This window comes from Xenopus laevis, chromosome 3L (assembly GCF_017654675.1).
Source record: "Xenopus laevis strain J_2021 chromosome 3L, Xenopus_laevis_v10.1, whole genome shotgun sequence".
NCBI classification, from domain to species: Eukaryota; Metazoa; Chordata; class Amphibia; order Anura; family Pipidae; genus Xenopus; species Xenopus laevis.
The window spans coordinates 24,665,992-24,676,687 of record NC_054375.1 but is presented as its reverse complement, the minus strand read 5'-3'; the positions used below and the strand labels follow the sequence as shown (position 1 = coordinate 24,676,687).

The window sequence follows — 10,696 nt, the reverse complement described above, 5'->3', positions numbered from 1 at the left end:
ACTACTAAAAAAGTATATCATTATGAAAATGGTTTATTTACATCAAGCAGGGTTTTACATATGAGCTGTTTTATGCCATATACTTTTATAGAGACTTACATTGTTTGAGGAGTATAGTTTTCTTTTAACATTCTGAGAAGCTACACAAAACTGTATACCCTGATGCAATAAGTAGGTTCAATTTATTATAATATGGTGTGTGTTTGACAATAATAATATATTATTTCAGTGTCTATATACTTTATTCTTTCAGATTGCATGACTGGCTGGACTATAACTTTCATGATTCTCCAGCATATTGGGAGCTATTGTCTAACAACCATAAAGAATGCTGCACAATAACCGCCATATGTAACAAAAGGCACAAAGTTTGCACAAGTGTGGTGACCTGTAGCAACCAGTTTGCTTTTAAAAAGGTGACCATTAAATGCTACCTGCTGATTGGTTGCTATAGGTGATTAGACCTTTGAAAATGTGGCGCCTTTAATTATATAATCCCCTATATCTCCAATTAATGCAAGAGGATCTTCCAGTAAAAATCTTGTCAGCCTCTTCCTACCAGTCCCCTACCCATCCCTTAACTCAGGGATTCCCCAACCTTTTTTACACGTGAGCCAAATTTGAATGTAAAAGAATTTAGAGAGCAATGTAAGCATGCAAAATGTTCCTGGGGGTGCCAAATATGGACTTTGATTGGCTATTGGTAGTCTCTATGTGAACTGGGAGGCTACAGGAGACTCTGTTTGTCATCACACATTATTTTGTGCATCTAAAGCTTGCATTCATGTCAGAAATTCAAAAATAAGCACCTGCCTTGAGACCACTGGGAGCAACATCCAATAGGTTGGAGAGCAAAATGTTGCACACGAGCCACTGGTTGGGGATCACTGCCTTAACTCATTTAAAAGCTCAAGTCAGGGATCCTTGATTTACACAGACCACAGCAGGGCCCTGTACTTACTGCCGTATGTCATATGATACAGACTGTGCTGCAATGTACAGTACTCATCGATGTTGTGCTCAACACCTTACACTGGATTTTGTTTGGCTGCAAGGTACAGAGCACAGCCAGACCCAAATACTTTTTAAATAAGAACGAAGGTTCACTGGGAAAGAGACTGATATGAATAATGTATATTATTCAGAATATTCTTCCTCTTTTCTTCTAATCGGAATGGGTGAGCTTCTGACAGCTGGAAAGACCTATTGGTAAATAAAGAATTAGAGAGGTGATTATATGATACCCTTATATATTTATACATATGTATCATATTACCCCATAAGTGCCTCTTCTCTGGCCAAGCCTGGGCTGCTTTGATTTTTTTGCCCAGACTGCTTTGATTTTTTTTGCCCGGGCTGCTTTTTACTCCCAGTCCGGTCCTGTCCAGTAGTGATGTGCATGTTGACCCAAAATCCGCAGTGACCCGTGGGTTTAACTCCAGTTGGGTGGGTTGAAATTTGGCCAACTATTAGGGTTAAAGGGAAAGGAAACCTAGTCGGCGCAAACCCCCCACCCCCCCTCCCGTTTGTTGCCCACCCTCCTTCCTCCCCCCTGGCCTACCCGTCCCGCTGGGCAAATGCCCCTAACTTGTTACTTACCCTTCTGCGCAGGTCCAGTCCAGGGAGTTCACCGACGACATCTTCTGCCACGCGATCTTCTTCCTGCTGTGAACGGCGCATGTGCAGTAGGATCATTTCGCGCAGAAGGGTAAGTAACAAGTTAGGGGCATTTGCCCAGTGGGACGGGTAGGCCAGGGGGGAGGAGGGTGGGTGGGCAACAAACGGGAGGGGTGCTGGGGGGTTTGCGCCGACTAGGTTTCCTTCCCCTTTAAGGAAGTACACTCCTCTTCTGCTCTTGAAGATTCCCTGCCTTTTATCCGCACACAGAAGTAGGATACTAGAATGATAAGACGTGGGTACAGATTAGGAGCAGGTCCTACAATGGCAATATTTTGCAGGTTAGGGTTGGGTGCGGGTCGAGTTTTACCTGACCCTCACATCACTAGCCCTACAGAGCATTTGTTTTTTAGATGGAGTCAATGAAAACCAGAGGGAATCAGAAAAAAGATAAATATGTCTTTGAAAAATAAAGTAATAGTATAAGCCATTCTATAACAGTTAACTTAAAGGTGAACCACCCCTTTAATGGCACACTGTTCACATTGGAGACAAACACCACCAGTGATGTTGCCCATAGCAACCAATTAGCCATTAGCTTTGAACAGTCACCTACAAGTTCCAAAACAAAAGCAAAGATCTAATTGGTTGCTATAGGCAACATCACTGGTTTTATTTGTCTCCAATGTTAATAAATATGCCCCCTACTAGATTAGATGGATGAGGGTTAAGTTTACCACACACTGGACCTTTCCAGTACACTATGTAACAGGACAGATCCCCAAACTGCATTTAAAATGTCTTTATTATTGGCACTAGGCACAGACTTGCAGCATCTCAAGTCCCATGGGAACATAACAAAGAGCCATATAAGCTGTATCAGTGTCCAGGGCAGCTAAAAAAAAAAAAAAGTAATTTTTAGCACAGTTTGGTGCTGTTTTACTAAATAAGGCATTCCCCCAACATTATTTGGATTAGAATTCTCTAGCAAATGATGGAACTGCTTCAACAGCCGGAATTCCCTCAGTATTAACAGCAATAAAACCAAACTCATGAAAGGGAAGATTTTATTATCCCATTTATTTGAATAAAACTGTGATACAATCTGTCTGTCATGTCACCAGAAAAAGGAAATACCTCTAAAGTAGAAATAAAATATTCCTACAACTGTTGTACAGTTAGGACACTCCAAACTGTTCACAGACACTCATTGGGGGAAATTTACTAAAAGGCGAAGTGACTAACGCTGGCGAAAATGCGACAAAATGATGTAATTTCAGAACTTCACAGGCGCTGGCGTAACTTCGCTAGCGAAGGAGATAGATTCTAGCGGTACTTCACACCCTAATGCCAGGCAAAGTTGCGCTCTGGCGAACGAGTGTAACTACGGTAATTCACTAAGATTGGGATTTGACTGAACGTTACCTCTTGCGCCAGACTTGCCTTCGCCAGCTCAGACCAGGCAAAGTGCAATAGAGTAGATAGGACCTGGTCAAAAAATAGATGAAATTCCCAAAAAAATAGATGAAATCACAGAAAATGCTGGAGTCTTTTACTTTTTACAGGGTAATAGGCGGCAAAAGTTTGTAATTTTATTTTGGGGTAACCAGCTTCCCCCCTACATTTCCTAACATATGGCACATAAACTATACACTGGGCTCATGTGTAGGGCAATATAACAACTCTAGTTTACTTTATTAAGGTTCCCTGGGCTTGCAGGGTCGGACTGGGAGGCATGGGGCCCACCGGGGCTACTGCCCCAGGGCCCCCTCCAGCCGCCACTGCCGCTCCGGAGTGCTGCAGGCGGCTAGTGCGCATGCGCGCGGCGCCGCGTTTGTGCGCATGCGCGCGGCGCCGCGTTTGTGCGCATGCGCAGCCCTTCTAGTCTACCGCGACCCCAAACAAAGTGGGGTCGCGCCGCCCCACTAAGTAGCGGAACTGGGCCGGCGGGGCCCACAAGAGCCCGGGGCCCACCGGGGTTTTTCCCGGTGTCCCGCCGGCCCAGTCCGACACTGTGGGCTTGTGTAGTGTAATGTAGTGGCTGCAACATATAAATCCGTTTAACTTCCCGCCGTATGCAAATTAGCCAACGCTAGCTAAACTTCGCTTTGCTTGTCACAGTAACGCTAGCGCAACTTCGCAAGTATTCGGCGCCCTGAACCCAACTTCGGATTTTCACGAATTAGTGTTGTCTTGGCCAATCTACGCCTGGCGAAGTGTTGCGATGTCGGCAAAGCTGAAGCAATTTCAGAGTTAAGGTAAATTTATTCCCGTTAGAACAGCATTTTTTGGACTTTTTCAGGTTGAGCCCCCGCTTTTTGAGGAGCAACTTTTGGCTGGGGTGTATTGTCCCTTTAGGAAGCAATGTTTACATCCCCTTAAAGGGAGCAAATTAATACAAAGCTGCCCAAACATGATAGCTCCCCCTTAAGGTTCACGTATAGGATCTGTTATCCGGGAAATCCATTATCCAGAAAGCTCAGAATTACAGAAGGCTATCTCCCTTGTACTCCATTTTAATCAAATAATCCAAATTTTAAAAAAAGTATTTCCTTTTTCTCTGTAATAACACAATAATGCCATGTCCTTGATTCCAGCTAATATATAATTAATCCTTTATAAAGGCAAAATCATACTATTGGATTTATTTATTGTTTAAATGATTTTTAAGTAGACTTAAGGTATGGAAATATGAAAAGGTTATAAACCCCAGGTCCCGAGCATTCTGGATAACAGGTCTCATATCTGTACCAACTCTTATGTGAATATTTTATCAATAAACGGCAATACTAATGCAATAACTTGAACTTATTTTTAAATGCCATTGTGGGATGTTTCCTGCTAGCCCATTATACATTGTGTTCCAGGTATCGGTGCATCCAATGCCTTGTGGCATCTCCAACAAAGGTTATGAGGTGTGTCCCCTGAAACAAAACAAAGAAAGAAAGGTAAGAACATTGTTAAAACCATTGTTAAAACAAATTGTATCTACTGGATTAATAAACAAAGTACAGATATGGGATCCTTTATCTGGAAACCCTTTATCCAGAAATCTACAAATTACCAAAAAGACCTTCTCTAATAGACTCCATTTTATTCAAATAATCCAAATTTTTAACAATGATTTCCTTTAGTAAAACACTAGCTTGTACTTGATACAAACTAGTCCACTATTTTAGGATTCAGCCAAATTCCTAACCCTTTGTGAAAGATGTGGCCAAATACCAAACCAAATCAGAACCCTAATTTGCATATGTAAATTAGGGAAAGGAGGGGGATGGAGAACTGCATGTCCACTGTGCAGTTAAATTTGTTTTTTTACTTTCTTTTGTCTTCTATTTTATGTAGGGTTTAAAAACCCAATAAAATATTTCATTATAAAACATTTTTGATTTCTTTGTTTGTATGCTGAAAAGCCATGGGATTTTTTGGATACAGATTTGGTTTTGCCAGGCACTTGGTTTCAGCCGAATCCAAATTCTGCTAAAGAAGGCTGAATCTTTACTGAATTTTGAAATGAATCATGGATTCTGTGCATCCTTAATCCAAACTAAGATATAATTCATCCTTATTGGAAGCAAAACCAGCCTATTGGGTTTATTTAATGTTTACATGATGATCTCGTAGACTTAAGGTGGGGAGACCCAAATAACAGAAAGAGCTGTTGCTCTGTTTCAGAGTGCAGAGACCCAATTTTGCTTCATGAATATAGAGCTGCCTGGAAAGGTAGTTGCTCTATTAATGAGTGTAGGAGGTAAGTAGGCATCCTCCACTTGTCCCCCTACCCATATCCTCTCATGCAGGTCGCATCATGGCCCTGTACTTACCACCTGTCCTATGGCAGCCTTGTGCCCACTGACACAGCGTTCTGTACCCAATCAGTTCTACCACACAATTCCCCTCTTTTAAGAAAACTTTAGGGCCAGACATAGACCACCTGGCTAATGGAGCTGCTGTGTTGCTGTGCCTACATCAGTAAATATATTTTCTGGAATTGTACTCCACTCCCTCACATTCTTGGCAGGTGCCCCTAATCCCTCACTTCCTGACTGTCACTCTCCCCTACCTTTATCCCCTGCCCTTCCCCTCCGCTGCTCTCCCTGCCCTCCCCACTGTTATGGCACATGGACACGCACATTTGTGCACGATCAGAGGGTAACGCGGCCCTTGGGTTAAGTTCCCCTATGGTCTGAAAATCCCACATGGTCGGAAATCCCCTGCGGTCGCCAGTTAAAGATGGCCATACACTTTAAGATCAGCTTGTTTGGCGATATAGCCAAAAGAGCAGATCTTTCCCAGATATGCCACTAATGGCAGGACTATACCGGGGGTAATCCGAACATTCGGCCCTATTGCCAAATGATCGGATTATGACAAGGGCAATGAGAAACAGAAAAACGCAAGGGACCAGTCCAATACACCAACCCCAATCCTAGTTCTCCCACCATCTTTCTCCACAGCCCACACAATACCTGCCCAAGCCGCTTTCTCCCACCACCCGCTTCACAAGCTCCACGGCCCTTGCCAATTATATCAGTGCCAAGCCAAGGCTCACTGTGCTTCTGTGGGAGAGACAGTCACCTCAGAATCCCGCTGCTCACCGCTTTGCTTTAGGTGCCAGCGTCCAGGCTGCCTGTCTGACGCATTCCCTTGTTAGATACGGAGCTCTGCTATTAGTGCACAGGGATTCCCGGCACAGAGTACGGCTCTATTTTAAGCAAGAGCAACTCTCCAGGGGGAATATGTGGAATGCAGCCCGGTTCCAACGCTCTCGTCACTCATTGCACCGCCAGCTCCTGTACCTCATGCATTCCGAACATGCCTCCTGTCATCTGACTACTGTTGCACTGCAACTCGCAGAATCCCCCAACACTCAGGAAATAGCCACATGCACAAATACGGTATATCTTTTTTCCCCCAGCTGCCTTGCACCCACACACACACACAGTTATAGAGTATTTCCCCATTCACAATCAAGGGATTGTGCAGACTCTCTGCTCAGCACCAAGTACTCTACGACAGGTAGATAGGCACCCAATACCATAAAGTGCCTTCACACAGGTATCTGAAGCTACTGCAGCCCTGGGTCTCTGCAACGGCACTGAATAGTTATGTCCAACAAAAGCTGGTGACGGTCTGATATCGTCAGATCGGCAATACATACAGAGATATTATCGGCAGCCGTCACAAAATTTCTAACCTGTCCGATCGACTGAACGACCGATCGACAACTCACGAAAAATGTCGGGACACTCCACACACGGCCGAAAATCAAATCTTTGCGTCTATGGTCAGCTTAAGCGTTGGACCTAAATTGGATAAAGGAGGGGGAGTGAGTCCTTTGTCCCTAGTGCAGTGTGTTCTGTCAGATTCCTGATTTGGCCAGAAGGTGTCAGTATTGCTCCATTTCTTCATAAAGTTGAGCTGCCATGTGCTCAGTATCAGTCTACTTCCTGGTTTCTCTCCAGTCCGGAGTGCTGGGACTGTAGACAAGATGTAGGGGCCTAAGGAATTGAGAGGCCCATGGAGGTCTTGGGGTCCAGGTCCCCAAGCCTTGTGAGCTCAACCATGGAGGGTTTAGAGCTCAGATGAAGTGGAGAGAATGTGACAGGAGCCTGTGGATTGATTCCAGTAAAGGGGTATTTGTTTTGCTCGAATTGCGTATAGTGCTGGGAGCTGTGCCCTGAAAAATAAAAGTTTGTTGTATTTTCACTGCAGATAGAGCTGGGAGCTTTGCCCTGAAGATTAAAGCAAACTTCATGTGCTTGGATTGAGAATGTGGAGACGCTGTGGATGTCTGTACCAGCTCTGTGTGATCCCCGGTGAGTCTGACTGAGGGAGGTATTGAAACTCCAGTGTGTTCCCTGGATGAAGACAAGTGTTGTCCGTGTGCCTGCTACGTGGGAGCAACTACTCTGTCCAACAGGAGAGGTATTCGGGGCAGTTAGCACTACCTGGGGAACTTACTGATTTACTAACGGGCGCAGGCTTAACTTCGCTAGCGAAGACAGTAGTGCTAGAGAGTAGTGCAACTTTGCACTCTAAAGCCTGGCGGATTTCTCATCTCTAAATTCACTAAGATGCGGATTTTACTGAGCGTTACCTCTTGCGCCAGACTTGCCTTCGCCACCGATGACCAGGCGAAGTGCAATACAGTAGGTAGGAGTTCCTCAAAATTTAGTTGAAAAATTTTATAAGTCCCAAAAAACGCTTGCATATTTTCATGAGTGATAGGCTGCAAAAGTCTGTAAAAAATGTTTTGGGTACCCGGATTCCCCCATACATTTCCTACCATATGGCAGATAAACTATACACTGGGCTCATGTGTAGGGCAATATAACAATTTGGATATAAAGAGTTTGGTTTGAATGGTCAAGCCTGTATTATAGTTATAGTATTTTTTTAATTGGGCCCTGCTTGGTTGTATGGAGCTCTATTATTTCCACTTGTAGTTCTGGCTGGATCAACCTTTCATAAATACTGTATGTTGTTGCAAATAGCAGTTTGTATAAGAACTGCATTTGATCTGTGTGTAAATTAATTTAAAGCAGTGGCCATTACCATTTCTCTGCATTGTTTTCCAGAGCCTTACTGTTTTTTCCTTTAGATGCTGGTGGTGCAACTGTTCTTCTTAGTGAAAAACCTCCCGAGGGCACATCACCAGGTTTTGCCCTGTTCCCAGGAACCCCTTGCACCTCTCTGGGTGAACAAATGCACAAGAGAAAATATTTTAGGGGCATATTATACTGAAAATGTGCTCACTTTAAATCCATGCAAGGGAGACCTAGGAACAGATAAACACATGACAGGATGCAGGTAACTTAAAACTTGTTTTCCTTAAAAACATTATTCAGGCCACCAATGCCATTTTTTTGGATATGCAAAGTAATTTTTTTTTTCTTTCTTTATTAGTCAGCTGTAAGTAAAAAGTTAGCTATGTTTCTCTGTTTCTCTGTGTGTGTAAATAAAGTTAACATATGGCATTATACCTCCCAACATTTTAGAAATAGAACGAGGGACAACACGATTTGCTAATTACCATGTTCATTTTACAAAATTTGACAGGTTATGAAAGTTTGAACACATTTCTGTGGTTTTTATGTTATTACAGTTTTGATAATAAAGGTGAATTGTCCTTTAAGCTGAAAGTTGCAGTTTCCCCAAGAGACCTGTTTATCCTAAATAGTTACAATAGTCTCTTTGCATATCTTTAATTGTTAGAAAAGTATCAAAGTGCACCTGCCACATATTTTGGCCTCTCTGCTAAAAGCCAGTTAAGTTAGAAACTTTCTATCTTTTTCTGACTGTTGAGTGCAAGAGATCAAAGAGAAACCTGGGACTGCTGGATGAGCTGTCAAAAAAAGGAAAGTCCTGCGATAAACATGACAGTTGGGAGGTATGTGGCATTTGGTAGCCTTGGACTGGACCATCTTTTGATCTTTTGCTCAGTTTGATTCTATAAGTTGAATTACTTATCACTTTTAAACAAGATCATTTATCAGGGACGCTCCTGCCATGAGAGAACCTTGCCTCAGCAGGCAGTGAGCGGCCAGTTACAAGGGGCAGAAAAAAGCCGCCTCCTGTAACTTTAAGAGATAAATGACATTTATTAAACTGGAAATGTGGCTCAGATAATGCAGAGAGAGTGCTATAATGCTCAGTGCACTAGTGATGCAGCTCCTCTTTGGAGCGGGAGAGGGGTGCAGCACCCCTGAGTGCACTTTTGCACATATATAGTATATTTTATATCTTGCTTATCTCAAAATTGACCAGGATGAATTCAATCAATTTGAATATGAAGACTGAGGAGCTACTACATGACATATCTTCCCCTGGCCCACAAGACATTCATCACAAACTAAAGAAGCCTGTGAACATTAAGTGAAGGGTACAAAAAAAGAAAAAAACTTGAATATGTAGAATGAAAACTCTGGAGCCTTTGCAAGTTTGCCATAAATGAGGAAAGTCCACAAACAGATCAGGTTGTCTCACTTCAGGGGAGATTGCGGAGGATAAATCAGATAAACTGTCCAGTGGAAAGAGCAAAAACATTTCAATGAATCAAGAAGGGAAGGAAAAATATTTAGGCAGTAACAGTCCAACAGTAATACGTGCATGGGATCTGTTATCTGGAAACCTGTTATCTTACCTGTTTTGTTACCTAAGTTCCAAATTACGGTACGGACAACTCCCATAGACTCTATTTTATTCAAATAATTGAACATTTTTAAAAAATTATTTCCTTTTTCTCTGTAAAAATAAAACAGCAGCTTGTACTTTATCCAAACTAAGATATAATTAATCCTTACTGGAAGCAACACCAGCCTATTGGGTTTATTTAATGTTTACATGATTTTATAGTAGACTTAAGCGTATATTCAAATTACAGAAAGACCTGTTAATAAGCATTCTGGATAACAGATCCAATGCCTGTAGCAGCACATGAAATAAAAGGGAGATGAGGTTTATAAAAATGACAGTAATGACTTAGCAGTAGGGATGCACCAAATCCACTATTTTGGATTTGGCCAAACCCCCGAATTCCTCGCGAAAGAATACCAAACCGAATCCTAAATTTTTTACTGCCTAGTTTTGTGACAAAAAGTCACACGAATTTCCTCCCCATCCCTAATTTGCATATGCAAATTAGGATTCATATTGGCCGGGCTAATCCGAATCCTGCTGAAAAAGGCCGAATCCCGAACCGAATCCTGGATTCGGTGCATCCCTACTTATAGATAGATATGTATGACGTGTATGAAGAGCACTGGGATCAGGATTCTGGGACTACGTAACTATTTTAAAATGCAAACATTGTGGCTTTTTTTATAATATTTGGTTCTCATGATTGTTTTGTTCATACTTTTTCAGGATGCAGTGTCACGGGGTCGTTGTTCAAGCTGCAGTTTAAGCATCCCGTTTGGAATTAAAAATTGGTGGGTGATTTTGGAAACAAGTTTACAATCAGTGGCAGTTATCATTAGCCTTGCACATGTTCCCTGTGGTGAGAAGTGGTTAGAAAAATGTGAGCAAAGACAGTGGGTAGTCCAGATCTGTCTGGGCATTAGCAATAAATCAT

At 42.6% G+C, this 10,696-nt stretch overlaps 1 long non-coding RNA gene across 1 annotated transcript; it reads left to right on the top strand.

Moving 5' to 3' along the window:
- The first annotated feature begins 1,666 nt into the window (after positions 1-1,666).
- On the top strand, positions 1,667-10,543 carry LOC121401102. The gene is made up of 6 exons (XR_005966127.1): positions 1,667-1,708; positions 4,485-4,565; positions 7,336-7,548; positions 8,225-8,433; positions 8,534-8,535; positions 10,489-10,543. It is a non-coding gene; the product is annotated as an uncharacterized LOC121401102 (long non-coding RNA).
- Positions 10,544-10,696: the final 153 nt, after the last annotated feature.